This window comes from Oncorhynchus mykiss, chromosome 7, assembly GCF_013265735.2.
Source record: "Oncorhynchus mykiss isolate Arlee chromosome 7, USDA_OmykA_1.1, whole genome shotgun sequence".
Lineage (NCBI taxonomy): Eukaryota > Metazoa > Chordata > Actinopteri > Salmoniformes > Salmonidae > Oncorhynchus > Oncorhynchus mykiss.
In genome coordinates this window covers 73,132,414-73,146,201 of record NC_048571.1, presented here as the reverse complement: position 1 = coordinate 73,146,201, position 13,788 = coordinate 73,132,414, and the positions used below count along the sequence as shown (strand labels likewise).

At 42.2% G+C, this 13,788-nt stretch overlaps 1 protein-coding gene across 1 annotated transcript in view; it reads right to left on the bottom strand.

Moving 5' to 3' along the window:
- cast (calpastatin long) overlaps positions 1-13,788 on the bottom strand; it is a gene marked incomplete at its 5' end in the record, with an annotated part of 43,139 nt that overhangs the window by 14,231 nt on the left and 15,120 nt on the right.

The following is a 13,788-nucleotide window of genomic DNA, read 5'->3' as shown; positions in this document are numbered from 1 at the left end:
ATAAAACACTAGGCTACTATCTGGGATACTGCTCAGCTCCTATACCCAACTGAGCTTCTGGATGGCTGTGGGCTCAATTCAACCAAACCTACATAGGTAGAACTCATGCAGGAACAAGAGCACCCTCTTTCTAATGTAGTCAAAAAAAATTGCAGAATGGTAAATCAGGTGGCAGGTAGCCGAGCGGTTAAGAGCTTTGGGCCAGTAACCGAAAGGTTGCTGATTCGAATCCCTGAGCCGACTAGGTGAACAATCTGTCGATGTGCCCTTGAGCAAGGTACTTAACTCTAATTGCTCCTGTAAGTCCCTCTGGATAAGAGCGTCTGATAAATGGCTAAAATGGTACAGTAGAAATCCTTCACTGCATCCAATGCACTGAGGAGTCTCTGTTACTGTGTCAGTCTGTTAATTCATGATCTTCGATACATTGTGTGAAAACAGCGAAAAAATGACAATGTCACAGTTTAGTAGAGTAATAGGAAGGTAAACAAACCCCATCAACCTAAACCAGTTAAACAAACCCCATCATCCTAAAGCAGATAAACAAACCCCATCAACCTAGAAACTGTAGCCCTCATATGACAAACCCCATCTGTCTTGGGCTTGGTGGCCAGTGGGGAGTCCAATCCGGACATCAGAGAGAAGTCATCAGCAAACTGAAACACAAACACAAGTCAATAGATAACAGCTTCACAACCCGACATAAGTATAACATAGAATAGTTGAAGAGTTTGTTGTCTATTTGCATGGATATAGCATTTTTGATGACAAAGTACTCCACACAACAGTAGCACAGCGTCAGCTGCAACATTGGACATCCCAGTTTAACACTGGACATAAGCGTTTGTCACTGTTTATTGTGTATTATGCATGGCTTATGTTATGTAGTCATGCAGGATGTAGGACCTACTTTCTTTGGTGTTATTTACCTTTTCCACATTAGCTTTCTTGTCAACGGGGGGAGCAGGAGACTTGGTCACAGGTGCAGACTTAAACTCTTCAGCTTTCTGGAAGAAGAAGAGAGATTATTTGGTTTGTTAAATACTGTTTCTTAGGTTCTAGTTGAGAGGAACAGGGGACAGCTCATTTCAAGCTTTCACTAGAAAGCTGTCTTTACAGAACGTTAGCATGACATATCAGTTGTCATAAGCTATTACAGCTGACACTGTGTTAAAATTATATGTCATGGTCATCTTGTATGTATCATAAATACAACATGTCATTAGCATTAGCAGTAGGTTGCTAGCAAGTTAGCTGTCCAACAAGCTAGGCTACATTGTGCTGTGTCATTATGACTGTGCTATGTCAGTTGACATTGGTTCTCATAACAGTTTACCATCTCATGCTAATGACAGTCTGAAGGGTTGAAGAACAATAATTATCAGTCTTTGTTTACCTTGATGGGAGCGGTTGGAGGTGGAGCAAAGTTGGAAAAGCCAGCAGACAAGGCATCAATGGCAGCCAAATCCTCAACTTTCTGTCAACAGATTAAATATTATCGAGTTATAATGACATCTCACTTTAGGGCTGGGCGATACATTGAATTCATTCGATTAATTAGATTTTTTGTTCTTGCGCGATATTCCAAATGCCTGTACGCAAGAATCGAGGTTGTTATTTATCTTTTTTAAGAGCGTTTACTTCCGCATGTTCTCGTGTTGTATTTTTGGTCTCGTCTCTTTCGCTCCTTCTGTGCGGTGTGCATCTCCCCATTTACACGAGAGGTCTGTATATAATGAAGAGATGCACGTCTCTGCCTTAGCAAGCTTAGGTCTAAAATAAACCCATAGAAACGCATTGATTGGGTTTATTTTGGACAGATTTGATCGAGAGCGAACCCTTTCGCTTTGCCTCTCTCTCTATGATTTACACACCTGTCCTCTCACGCCAACAAAGTTGAGAGATCACATCTTCCTCTCTGACAAGCGGTTTCAACTCGCTATTTGCATTTTAGTTTTGGTGCAACAGAATCGGTCATATGGACACCAAAACACATTGAAACATTATTTTACTGTAATAGGGGATAAGTTAACTTTTCTAATGATATCCTTTTTATGTCTCAACTACTCAAATTGCGCGCAGAGCCGACACGTTTAAAACTAGAGTATTAAAGAAATTGATTGAGCTCACGCATTGGGTACCGCTAGCAGCATTTTAGCCACATTCTGTTGTACTCGCGGTCTCGCCAGTGTTTTATAAATGTGCAATAAGCATAACAAACTATTATATACGGAATTGGCAATTCGTTCTCATTCTGAGAAATAAGGTAGACCACCTGAATTCAACATCTGAACAAAGTGGACAGGCTAACATGCTTTAATAAAAGGTTGGAGACAGACAAAAGGGTGTGTTCATAACAATTAAACTGTTCAACCTTGTTACCTAGCAAATAGATCCAAGCTGGCTAAACTTGAAATATAAAAAGATTTGCTAAAGATTAGATATTGAGACCTGTGCTCATTTTATATAGCCTAATGCCTACTACAAGAACTTAGTCATTATTAGTGAATGTGCATTATGCTTGGTTCTACTTACATTTGTAACAAAAAAGGGCATTTTCACAGACAGACTTTAAAGCCAGATCAGTAATTATAGCAAAAAAAGCAGGTTAAACTATTTTGATAAAATAATGAAATGATTAGTTGGTCTTATGGTTGTGGAAGGCTTGTACACTATATACAGTGCATTCGGAAAGAATTCAGACCCTTTCCCTTCTTCCACATTTTGTTAAATTACAGCCTTATTCTAAAATGGATTACATAATTTCTCCTCTTATTAATTTACACACAATACCCCATAATGACAAAGTGAAAACAGGTTGTTTTTTTTGTTGCTAATTTCTAAAAAATAAATACCGTATTTACATAAAAATGTAAAATGGTACAGTAGACATCCTTCACTGCGTCCAATGCACTTTGAGTCTCTGTTACTGTGCCCATCTGTTAATTCATGATCTTGGATACATTGTGTGAAAACAGCGAAAAAATGACAATGACACAAACAAGTGATCAATGATAGCCCCCTAACCCCAGGGATAGCTCCACCCTCAAGAGCCTTGTACTGTAGCGTGGTTAATACACCAAAGTAAACTGGAGTCTACCTTAGTCTGTGGCCCCTTCAGAGAGGCATCTCCAGCCGCAGCAGCTGGTGCAGCAATAGCCGTAACCAACTTAGCAGGATCCTTTTTAGCCATGTCAACTTGGCTTGATGTGGTGGGCACAGTCTATAAACGCATATGGTTCAAGCCATTAGACGAGGTGCAGAGAAGTGCATAATCTCACAGTCAATTTACTGGAGTGATAGGATGATTGTTAACAGCTTGTCTGTTATTGGTAATGTAAAGGAAAGGAGCCATGAGGAGAGAAGTACCTGACCAGAATTTGTTGTCAGTTTAGTAAAGTAATAGGAAGGTAAACAAACCCAATCAACCTAAACCAGGTTTTAAAAAACCCTGTCAACCTAAACCAGATAAACAAACCCTGTCAACCTAAACCTGTCAACCTAAACCAACCTAAACCCCATCAACCTAGAAACTGTAGCCCTCATATGACAAACCTCATCTGTCTTGGGCTTGGTGACCAGTGGGGAGTCCAATCCTGACATCAGAGAGAAGTCATCAGCAAACTGAAACACAAGTCAATAGACAACAGCTTCACAACCCGACATAAGTATAACATAGAATAGTTGAAGAGTTTGTTGTCTATTTGAATGAATATAGCATTTTTGATGACAAAGTACTCCACACAACAGTAGCACAGCGTCAGCTGCAACATATGACATCCCAGTTTAACACTGGATATAAGCGTTTGTCACTGTTTATTGTGTATTATGCATGGCTTATGTTATGTAGTCATGCAGGATGTAGGACCTGCTTTCTTTGGTGTTATTTACCTTTTCCACATTAGCTTTCTTGTCAACGGGGGGAGCAGGACACTTGGTCACAGGTGCAGACTTAAACTCTTCAGCTTTCTGGAAGAAGAAGAGAGATTATTTGGTTTGTTAAATACTGTTTCTTAGGTTCTAGTTAAGAGGAACAGGGGAACGTTCATTTGAAGCCTTCACTAGAAAGCTGTCTTTACAGAACATTAAAATTACATCACAGTTGTGATAAACTATTACAGCTGACACTGTCAAAATGATATGACATGGTCATCTTGTAAGCATCATTAATATGTCATGACATGATAAGCAGTAGGTGGCTAGGAAGTTAGCTATCCAACAAGGTAGCCTACATTGTGCTATGTGTCATTATGACTGAATTATGTCAGTTGACACAACTTGATATTGGTTCTCATAACAGTTTACCATCTCATGCTAATAACAGTTTTACAATGAAGAAAAATATTATCAGTCTTTGTTTACCTTGATGGGAGCGGGTGGAGGTGGAGCAAACTTTGAGAAGCCAGCAGACAAGGCATCAATGGCAGCCAAGTCTTCCACTTTCTGTCAACATATGAAATATCATTGGGTTATAATGACACCTCACTTCTTATTTACAGTACCACTGGTCAGGACCTCAGTCTCACCCAAAAGACTATGGGACTAATAATCATTCTGTAACCTTATGCATGTTTTAGGGAACAGGGCTCTAATAGATTTATAAGTGATTATAACCTGTTAATAGTGCAAAGTCTCACCTTCTCCAGTTTCTGGGGGATGGGAGCCATAGAGGTTGTGAACCCAAAGGACAGGGAGTCCAGAGCCTCATCTGTGCTCAGGGGTTTCTGATACAAGTAAACAAACAAGCAAACAAATAACCTCAGTTATACACAAAGCATTACAGTAACAGTTTTGTCTTCAACTGCACCACTAGAGGGTGAGTCTAAATAACTCCAACCATTTAAAAGAGACCAGGAGCAAAATAACCGACACACCCACCAATGAAGAAGAGTTTGTTGTCTATTTGCATGAATATAGCATTTTTGATGACAAAGTACTCCACACAACAGTAGCACAGCGTCAGCTGCAACATTGGACATCCCAGTTTAACACTGGACATAAGCGTTTGTCACTGTTTATTGTGTATTATGCATGGCTTATGTTATGTAGTCATGCAGGATGTAGGACCTGCTTTCTTTGGTGTTATTTACCTTTTCCACCTTAGCTTTCTTGTCAACGGGGGGAGCAGGAGACTTGGTCACAGGTGCAGACTTAAACTCTTCAGCTTTCTAGAAAAAGAGAAAGATTATTTGGTTTGTTAAATACTGTTTCTTAGGTTCTAGTTGAGAGGAACAGGGGACAGCTAATTTCAAGCTTTCACTAGAAAGCTGTCTTTACAGAACGTTAGCATGACATATCAGTTGTCATAAGCTATTACAGCTGACACTGTGTTAAAATTATATGTCATGGTCATCTTGTATGTATCATAAATACAACATGTCATTAGCATTAGCAGTAGGTGGCTAACAAGTTAGCTGTCCAACAAGCTAGGCTACATTGTGCTGTGCCATTATGACTGTGCTATGTCAGTTGACATTGGTTCTCATAACAATTTACCATCTCATGCTAATGACAGTCTGAAGGGTTGAAGAACAATAATTATCAGTCTGTTTACCTTGATGGGAGCGGGTGGAGGTGGAGCAAACTTTGAGAAGCCAGCAGACAAGGCATCAATGGCAGCCAAGTCTTCCACTTTCTGTCAACAGATGAAATATCATTGGGTTATAATGACACCTCACTTCTTATTTACAGTATCACTGGTCAGGACCTCAGTCTCACCCAAAAGACTATGGGACTAATAATCATTCTGTAACCTTATGCATGTTTTAGGGAACAGGGCTCTAATTGATTTATAAGTGATTATAACCTGTTAATAGTGCAAAGTCTCACCTTCTCCAGTTTCTGAGGGATGGGAGGCATAGAGGTTGTGAACCCAAAAGACTGGGAGTCCAGAGCCTTATCTGTGCTCATGGGTTTCTGATACAAGTAAACAAACAAGCAAACAAATAACCTCAGTTATACACAAAGCATTACAGTAACAGTTTTGTCTTCAACTGCACCACTAGAGGGCGAGTCTAAATAACTCCAACCATTTAAAAGAGACCAGGAGCAAAAGAACCGACACACCCACCAATGAAGAAGAGTTTGTTGTCTATTTGCATGAATATAGCATTTTTGATGACAAAGTACTCCACACAACAGTAGCACAGCGTCAGCTGCAACATTGGACATCCCAGTTTAACACTGGCCATAAGCGTTTGTCACTGTTTATTGTGTATTATGCATGGCTTATGTTATGTAGTCATGCAGGATGTAGGACCTGCTTTCTTTGGTGTTATTTACCTTTTCCACATTAGCTTTCTTGTCAACGGGGGGAGCAGGAGACTTGGTCACAGGTGCAGACTTAAACTCTTCAGCTTTCTGGAAGAAGAAGAGAGATTATTTGGTTTGTTAAATACTGTTTCTTAGGTTCTAGTTGAGAGGAACAGGGGACAGCTCATTTCAAGCTTTCACTAGAAAGCTGTCTACAGAACGTTAGCATGACATATCAGTTGTCATAAGCTGACACTGTGTTAAAATTATATGTCATGGTCATCTTGTATGTATCATAAATACAACATGTCATTAGCATTAGCAGTAGGTGGCTAGCAAGTTAGCTGTCCAACAAGCTAGGCTACATTTTAATTTTTAAAATTTTTTTATTTCACCTTTATTTAACCAGGTAGGCAAGTTGAGAACAAGTTCTCATTTACAATTGCGACCTGGCCAGGATAAAGCAAAGCAGTTCGACACATACAACGACACAGAGTTACACATGGAGTAAAACAAACATACAGTCAATAATACAGTATAAACAAGTCTATATACGATGTGAGCAAATGAGGTGAGATAAGGGAGGTAAAGGCAAAAAGGCCATGGTGGCAAAGTAGATACAATATAGCAAGTAAAACACTGGAATGGTAGATTTGCAATGGGAGAATGTGCAAAGTAGAAATAAAAATAATGGGGGTGCAAAGGAGCAAAATAAATAAATAAATAAAATACAGTAGGGAAAGAGGTAGTTGTTTGGGCTAAATTATAGGTGGGCTATGTACAGGTGCAGTAATCTGTGAGCTGCTCTGACAGTTGGTACTTAAAGCTAGTGAGGGAGATAAGTGTTTCCAGTTTCAGAGATTTTTGTAGTTCGTTCCAGTCATTGGCAGCAGAGAACTGGAAGGAGAGGCGGCCAAAGAAATAATTGGTTTTGGGGGTGACTAGAGAGATATACCTGCTGGAGCGTGTGCTACAGGTGGGAGATGCAATGGTGACCAGCGAGCTGAGATAAGGGGGGACTTTACCTAGCAGGGTCTTGTAGATGACATGGAGCCAGTGGGTTTGGCGACGAGTATGAAGCGAGGGCCAGCCAACGAGAGCGTACAGGTCGCAATGGTGGGTAGTATATGGGGCTTTGGTGACAAAACGGATTGCACTGTGATCGACTGCATCCAATTTGTTGAGTAGGGTATTGGAGGCTATTTTGTAAATGACATCGCCAAAGTCGAGGATTGGTAGGATGGTCAGTTTTACAAGGGTATGTTTGGCAGCATGAGTGAAGGATGCTTTGTTGCGAAATAGGAAGCCAATTCTAGATTTAACTTTGGATTGGAGATGTTTGATATGGGTCTGGAAGGAGAGTTTACAGTCTAACCAGACACCTAAGTATTTGTAGTTGTCCACGTATTCTAAGTCGGAGCCGTCCAGAGTAGTAATGTTGGACAGGCGGGTAGGTACAGGTAGCGATCGGTTGAAGAGCATGCATTTAGTTTTACTTGTATTTAAGAGCAATTGGAGGCCACGGAAGGAGAGTTGTATGGCATTGAAGCTTGCCTGGAGGGTTGTTAACACAGTATCCAAAGAAGGGCCAGAAGTATACAGAATGGTGTCGTCTGCATAGAGGTGGATCAGAGACTCACCAGCAGCAAGAGCGACCTCATTGATGTATACAGAGAAGAGAGTCGGTCCAAGAATTGAACCCTGTGGCACCCCCATAGAGACTGCCAGAGGTCCGGACAGCAGACCCTCCGATTTGACACACTGAACTCTATCAGAGAAGTAGTTGGTGAACCAGGCGAGGCAATCATTTGAGAAACCAAGGCTGTCGAGTCTGCCGATGAGGATGTGGTGATTGACAGAGTCGAAAGCCTTGGCCAGGTCAATGAATACGGCTGCACAGTAATGTTTCTTATCGATGGCGGTTAAGATATAATTTAGGACCTTGAGCGTGGCTGAGGTGCACCCATGACCAGCTCTGAAACCAGATTGCATAGCAGAGAAGGTATGGTGAGATTCGAAATGGTCGGTAATCTGTTTGTTGACTTGGCTTTCGAAGACCTTAGAAAGGCATGGTAGGATAGATATAGGTCTGTAGCAGTTTGGGTCAAGAGTGTCACCCCCTTTGAAGAGGGGGATGACCGTAGCTGCTTTCCAATCTTTGGGAATCTCAGACGACACGAAAGAGAGGTTGAACAGGCTAGTAATAGGGGTGGCAACAATTTTGGCAGATCATTTTAGAAAGAAAGGGTCCAGATTGTCTAGCTCGGCTGATTTGTAGGGGTCCAGATTTTGCAGCTCATTCAGAACATCAGCTGAGCAGATTTGGGAGAAGGAGAAATGGGGAAGGCTTGGGCGAGTTGTTGTGGGGGGTGCAGTGCTGTTGACCGGGGTAGGAGTAGCCAGGTGGAAAGCATGGCCAGCCGTAGAAAAATGCTTATTGAAATTCTCAATTATGGTGGATTTATCAGTGGTGACAGTGTTTCCTATCTTCAGTGCAGTGGGCAGCTGGGAGGAGGGGTTCTTATTCTCCATGGACTTTACAGTGTCCGATAATTTTTTTGAGTTTGTGTTGCAGCAAGCAAATTTCTGCTTGAAAAAGCTAGCCTTGGCTTTTCTAACTGCCTGTGTATAATGGTTTCTAGCTTCCCTGAACAGCTGCATATCACGGGGGCTGTTCGATGCTAATGCAGAACGCCATAGGATGTTTTTTTGTTGGTTAAGGGCAGTCAGGTCTGGGGAGAACCAAGGGCTATATCTATTCCTGGTTCTAAATTTATTGAATGGGGCATGTTTATTTAAGATGGTTAGGAAGGCATTTAAAAAAAATATCCAGGCATCCTCTACTGACGGGATGAGATCAATGTCCTTCCAGGATACCCCGGCCAGGTCGATTAGAAAGGCCTGCTCGCTGAAGTGTTTCAGGGAGCGTTTTACAGTGATGAGTGGAGGTCGTTTGACCGCTGACCCATTACGGATGCAGGCAATGAGGCAGTGATCGCTGAGATCTTGGTTGAAAACAGCAGAGGTGTATTTAGAGGGCAAGTTGGTTAGGATGATATCTATGAGGGTGCCCGTGTTTAAGGCTTTGGGGAGGTACCTGGTAGGTTCATTGATCATTTGTGTGAGGTTGAGGGCATCAAGTTTAGATTGTAGGATGGCTGGGGTGTTAAGCATGTTCCAATTTAGGTCGCCTAGCAGCACAAGCTCTGAAGATAGATGGGGGGCAATCAGTTCACATATGGTGTCCAGAGCACAGCTGGGGGCAGAGGGTGGTCTATAGCAGGCGGCAACGGTGAGAGACTTGTTTTTAGAGAGGTGGATTTTTAAAAGTAGAAGTTCAAATTGTTTGGGTACAGACCTGGATAGTAGGACAGAACTCTGCAGGCTATCTTTGCCGTAGATTGCAACACCGCCCCCTTTGGCAGTTCTATCTTGTCTGAAAATGTTGTAGTTTGGAATTAAAATGTCTGAATTTTTAGTGGTCTTCCTAAGCCAGGATTCAGACACAGCTAGAACATCCGGGTTGGCAGAGTGTGCTAAAGCAGTGAATAGAACAAACTTAGGGAGGAGGCTTCTAATGTTAACATGCATGAAACCAAGGCTATTACGGTTACAGAAGTCGTCAAAAGAGAGCGCCTGGGGAATAGGAGTGGAGCTAGGCACTGCAGGGCCTGGATTCACCTCTACATCGCCAGATGAACAGAGTAGTAGTAGAATAAGGGTGCGGCTAAAAGCAATAAGAATTGGTCGTTTAGAACGTCTGGAACAGAGAGTAAAAGGAGGTTTCTGGGGGCGATAAAATAGCATCAAGGTATAATGTACAGACAAAGTTAAGGTAGGATGTGAATACAGTGGAGGTAAACCTAGGTATTGAGTGATGAAGAGAGAGATATTGTCTCTAGAAACATCATTGAAACCAGGAGATGTCATTGCATGTGTGGGTGGTGGAACTAATAGGTTAGATAAGGTATAATGAGCAGGACTAGAGGCTCTACAGTGAAATAAGCCAATAAACACTAACCAGAACAGCAATGGACAAGGCATATTGACATGAAGGAGAGGCATGCTCAGTCGAGTGATCAAAAGGGTCCAGTGAGTGGAGAGGTTGGTTGGGGGTCACGGCGATTTAGACAGCTAAACATTGTGCTGTGCCATTATGACTGTGCTATGTCAGTTGACATTGGTTCTCATAACAATTTACCATCTCATGCTAATGACAGTCTGAAGGGTTGAAGAACAATAATTATCAGTCTTTGTTTACCTTGATGGGAGCGGGTGGAGGTGGAGCAAACTTTGAGAAGCCAGCAGACAAGGCATCAATGGCAGCCAAGTCTTCCACTTTCTGTCAACAGATGAAATATCATTGGGTTATAATGACACCTCACTTCTTATTTACAGTATCACTGGTCAGGACCTCAGTCTCACCCAAAAGACTATGGGACTAATAATCATTCTGTAACCTTATGCATGTTTTAGGGAACAGGGCTCTAATAGATTTATAAGTGATTATAACCTGTTAATAGTGCAAAGTCTCACCTTCTCCGGTTTCTGGGGGATGGGAGCCATAGAGGTTGTGAACCCAAAGGACAGGGAGTCCAGAGCCTCATCTGTGCTCATGGGTTTCTGATACAAGTAAACAAACAAGCAAACAAATAACCTCAGTTATACACAAAGCATTACAGTAACAGTTTTGTCTTCAACTGCACCACTAGAGGGCGAGTCAAAATAACTCCAACCATTTAAAAGAGACCAGGAGCAAAAGAACCGACACACCCACCAATCACATTTCCTAGAATCTAAATCACAACAAAGCACTCCGCAAAGGACTCCGAGCAGAATCTCTTTACAAAACATCAGATTTGGCAGGAAGCCTAGTGGTTAAGAGCATTGGGCTAGTAGGTTGCTGGTTCAAATCCCTGAAGTGGACTAAAATGTAACTGTAATTTAAAAAAAAAACGCTTTATAACCAAACGGGCAACTTTAGATAACTCACTTTTTTTTTTTGACAACTCACACAACACACTTCAGGGGTAAAAGAGTTTGCCTTCTGTCCTAACAAGCTCTTAGAAGCAGAGGTATACTACACAGAGAACTACAGTACAAAACAAGGTGTGGCCCAGAGGGTGAATGTGTGTGCAAGTGTGTATACGTGAATAGGTGTGGAGTAATGAGTGATTGTGTGTTGACTATTTATCTGTTGTTAGTGTGTGGGTGTGTTTATAAAGGATGGGTTTAGCAGAACCAGAGCCAGCTGGTTGAGGTGGGTCTAATGTTGTTTGCAGAGCCAACACCCCACAGCGCAAAGCAACATTCCACACTGTAGGAGGTACCCAAAACTGTCAGAAGAGACCATGGGATGACCTATGGTTTGGTTAGTACCTTTAGTGTGTGTGTGTGTGTGTGTGTGTGTGTGTGTGTGTGTGTGTGTGTGTGTATGCACATGCATTAGTATGTGGGTATGTGAGAAAGATTGAGAGGAGAAAGTCAATATCTCAATATTTCTCCCCAGCATACAGTGTATCCCCTAGCAGTAAATACAATGACTTACCGGGACATCTTTTGGCTTGACATCTGCAACTGGGGCCTATGAAAATGTAATTTAACATTGTAATTCAATGTAATAAAAGTACATTAATGATATATTCTAATTGAGTAAACCTAGATTTAAATAAAATCTGATCATGTTCTGACAAAAGATTGACAAAAGAATATTAAAGTGTGGTAACTATATACAGGCTTTTTTGGCAAAGTCCAGAAACAAACCCTAACTTCATCTTGTCATCTGATCAGCTTGGTGAAAATGTGTCCATATTGCTAAAACCTATCCATTCCTCTCAGATTAACACAAGTGTCCAGGGGATAGGACATGGTCTAGGGGCTGTTTCTGGATTGGGCGTATCTCTCTGTTGGAAGACCTGATAACCAAGGGGTTCCAGTCAAATGTCTCATGTCAAAGGGAGTACTGCAGTACAAAGCTAAAGATACATGCAAACTCAAAGCTCTCTAAAAGCAGAAGGCTGAGGGTTGGATTAAGATGCAGAAGTGATGATGATGAGGAGGAGGAAGAACACTGGAGGGGGAGGGTGATTTAAAGACTGACCATGTCTTCAAATCGGTATCCTGGGGGCAGTGGGCAGTCGTTCCCCCCACAGATCACTCCCTTCTTTGAGGATAATCCATGCTGTGAGACATATACAACAACACACACTGTTTTACATGGTGACCGGGTGCACACACACAACCCAATCTAAATTGCACTGTGCACACACACACACACACACACTCTGTGAAGGTTCTGTACCTCTATCACCTCTGGCCCGGTGTATACATGGGCTGCAGGGGCGAAAGACTCTGATGAGGGTAAGGAATCAGCCAGGGCATCGAACGGGTCCACAGCAAGCTCCTACACATGATGCAACAAAACTCAAACACGAGCAATGCAACTCCATGCCAATCAATTTAGTGCAAAATCAAACCCACATAGAGAAAAGATACATGGATGATTTACCTTTTTGGCTGCCTTAGCTCCTGGGGGAACTACTTCCACCTGTACCTGTAACCCAGAGCAGGAGAGGTTAGTGAATACAACACTAGGCTACTACTGTGATACTGCTCAGCTCCTATACACAACTGAGCTTCTGGGTGGCTGTGGGCTCAATTCAACCAAACCTACATAGGTAGAACTCATGCAGGAACAAGAGCACCCTCTTTCTAATGTAGTCAAAAAAAATTGCAGAATCGTAAATCAGGTGGCAGGTAGCTGAGCGGTTAAGAGCTTTGGGCCAGTAACCGAAAGGTTGCTGATTCGAATCCCTGAGCCGACTAGGTGAACAATCTGTCCATGTGCCCTTGAGCAAGGTACTTAACTCTAATTGCTCCTGTAAGTCCCTCTGGATAAAAGCGTCTGATAAATGGCTAAAATGGTACAGTAGAAATCCTTCACTGCATCCAATGCACTGTGAGTCTCTGTTACTGTGTCACTGTTAATAAATGATCTTGGATACATTGTGTGAAAACAGTGAAAGAATGACAAGGAAACGAACAAGTGCTCAATGATAGCCCCCTAACCTCAGGGATAGCCCCACCCTCAAGAGCCTTGTACTGTAGCGTGGTTAATACACCAAAGTAAACTGGAGTCTACCTTAGTCTGTGGCCCCTTCAGAGAGGCATCTCCAGCCGCAGCAGCTGGTGCAGCAACAGCCGTAACCAACTTAGCAGGATCCTTTTTAGCCATGTCAACTTGGCTTGATGTGGTGGGCACACTCTATAAACGCATATGGTTCAAGCCATTAGACGAGGTGCAGAGAAGAGTTCAGAGTGCTGCGCATAATCTCACAGTCAGTTTACTGGAGTGATAGGATGATTGTTAGCAGCTTGTCTGTTATTGGTAATGGAAAGGAAAGGTGCCGTGAGAAGAGAAGTACCTGACCAGAATATGTTTTCGCAGTTTAGTTGAGTAATAGGGAGGTAAACATACCGCATCAACCTAAACCTGGTAAACAAACCCTGTCAACCTAAACCAGGTAAACAAATCCT